The sequence below is a fragment of the Chiloscyllium plagiosum genome, unplaced genomic scaffold, assembly GCF_037043375.1.
Source record: "Chiloscyllium plagiosum isolate Xiang-an unplaced genomic scaffold, Cpla_swu_hap1 HiC_scaffold_45, whole genome shotgun sequence".
NCBI lineage: Eukaryota > Metazoa > Chordata > Chondrichthyes > Orectolobiformes > Hemiscylliidae > Chiloscyllium > Chiloscyllium plagiosum.
Window position 1 is genome coordinate 44,471,199 of NW_028270183.1, and position 2,517 is coordinate 44,473,715.

Sequence of the window (2,517 nt, forward strand, 5' to 3'; positions counted from 1 at the left end):
CAGTGATGGGCAATGGCTGCGCGCAGAGGGTGGTGCGTTTCTGGATCAAGTTGCCAGACGAGCTGGTGATGGATGGTAAAATTCCAATACTTTTAAGGAATCTGGACGTGTATTTGAATAGGCAGGGTTTAGAGAGACATGGGTCAAATGCATGCAATCGCGGCTGGATCAATTGAAGATATCTGTTCGGAATGGACGAGTTCGACCGAAGACTGTGTTTTCAGTGCTGTCCATATCTAATGAGCTCTATGATAGTGCAGGTGAAATGATAAAAAAGATAAATAAAATCAATGAAGTAAAATTGTCTCAAGTTGTTGAATTCAAACAACTTCAGGTAATTTTATTTCAATTATTTTATTTATCTTTTTTATTTGTGTTTTTTTCATTGTTCTGTAACTCTTATTTCTTGATTGTCTCTCTTTCTCTCGCTCCCCACTCTCTCAATATCTTTTTCCTTTCCTCTTCCCACTTTGCTACCCTTCTCCCCTGTTTTCCATTTTGTCTCTGCTTCACCCATCCCCCACATATTTTGTCACATAGCACTGGCTACAGCCTGCGTCATTCACGGCTCCTAATCTCCCTTAGATCTCTCCATGCACTCTCCTTATCACCTTTGCATCTGGAGCCCTGACTCACCATCTCTCAGCCTGGTGTAAACAGCTCCCTAATTCTCCCCCTTTTTTATCTTTAACAAAGGATCAGTTCGACTCGAAACGTCAGCTCTTTTCTCTCCTTGCAGATGGTGCCAGACGTGCTGAGACTTTCCAGCATTTTCTCTTTTGGTTTCAGATTCCAGCATCCGCAGTAATTTTATTTTATTAATGGCTCTATGATATTGCTGGTGTCATGATAACTCCAGCTTCTATGCATGAGAGGTGAGCAAGCGAATGAATTCCTTTTGGAAGTCGCGTGACAAGTATTAACAGAGATCAAGGAAAATAACATGAACGAATCTTTGATTTGAATTGAAGCCTGAACTCTGGTTCTGCTCCGAGACTGTGCCAGGTCTGCTTAATACTGCATATACTTCATGATTTGCATTTGTTTGTGAAAACAATTGAGACTGATTGATTTGCTGCAGACAACATCCAGCAGTCATCATGGGTACGGCGATCAAGTCGTGCGTCTAGCCCTGTCAAATGTTTTATTGCGCAGGTGAGGCTTCCTGTTTCGTGGTTTGGTGGAGCACGTTGTTTGGAAAAATAGCAACGCAGCTGAGATCCGGCATGGGACCAGCGGGTTGATGTTCCATGACAGCGATGGTCGCCTTTCGAATGAGCACACATCTCAACCGACCATGTGACAAGTTCTTGCAGACGGTGAAAGTAAAAGCCACGGCGAACACTGACACAGCCCAGCTAACGACGGAAGCGCCTCTCGTGGTCAGTGCGGGGATTGAACCCACGACCTTGGCGTTATTAGCACCACGCTCTAACCAGCTGAGCTAACCGACCAACACAGCACAGGCTGCGAAAGTAAATGCCTATATTGCCGGTGCTCACAACCACGGCGGCTGTTCATTTTCTGCTTCATGTCGATCGCACGATAGTCTGAAGTATTTCCTTTCGTTGCAAAGCTTTTCAACGAAAAAAAAGCATTTACTTTTCCGAACGCGCATACTCGACTTAACCATTTGCTCTGATATTCAAAATGAAGCACAATGTCCGGACGCGTGCAATTTCAATCGCAATGCCACCAGCTCAGCTGCAGCTTGTCATGTTGAAAAATATCGTCTGTCGAAACGTCCCTTCAACGATCGCTCACTGTTCTTCTGGATACTCACAGACTTTTGGAGTCAGCGTTATGTGCTGCTGATAAACTGCTGCGAACCTTATGCCAAATGCATTTGAATTGAAATCTAACAGTGGGATTTTTTCTGCTCCCGAACGACGCAGTTGCTTTGGTGTCAGCAACAGCTCAGACGCCAATTGCACGTTTTGCTCAATCATTCATGTTGCTAATTCAATCTTCGTTTGACAGCATATTTAGAAAGTTATCACGCCTTCCTGCAGCGGTCGTCAGTGACAGATCAGATGCTAAGATGATTGCTTCAGACAGCATGCTACATCCTCCATTTGAAAATGGAAAAGGTGCAAACGGTTGCAGGCTGAACACACACTCACTATATTGCCTGGCGTGTCAGAGGCTGGGAGCGGAGCTTATGGAGGCTTTTCAATCATGAGGGGCATGAATCGGGTAAATAGACAAGTTTCTTTCGCTCAGGTGTGGCAGTGCAGAACTAGAGGGTATAAATCAGGTGTGGGAGTACGAGAATTGGAAAGGCAGTGATGGGCAATGGCTGTGCGCAGAGGGTGGTGCGTTTCTGGATCAAGTTGCCAGACGAGCTGGTGATGGATGGTAAAATTCCAATACTTTTAAGGAATCTGGACGTGTATTTGAATAGGCAGGGTTTAGAGAGACATGGGTCAAATGCATGCAATCGCGGCTGGATCAATTGAAGATATCTGTTCGGAATGGACGAGTTCGACCGAAGACTGTGTTTTCAGTGCTGTCCAT

At 45.0% G+C, this 2,517-nt stretch overlaps 1 non-coding gene across 1 annotated transcript; it reads right to left on the bottom strand.

Annotated features, from left to right (window-relative positions):
• Positions 1 to 1,380: 1,380 nt before the first annotated feature.
• Positions 1,381 to 1,454, bottom strand: trnai-aau (transfer RNA isoleucine (anticodon AAU)). The gene has a single exon. It is a non-coding gene; the product is annotated as a tRNA-Ile (tRNA).
• Positions 1,455 to 2,517: the final 1,063 nt, after the last annotated feature.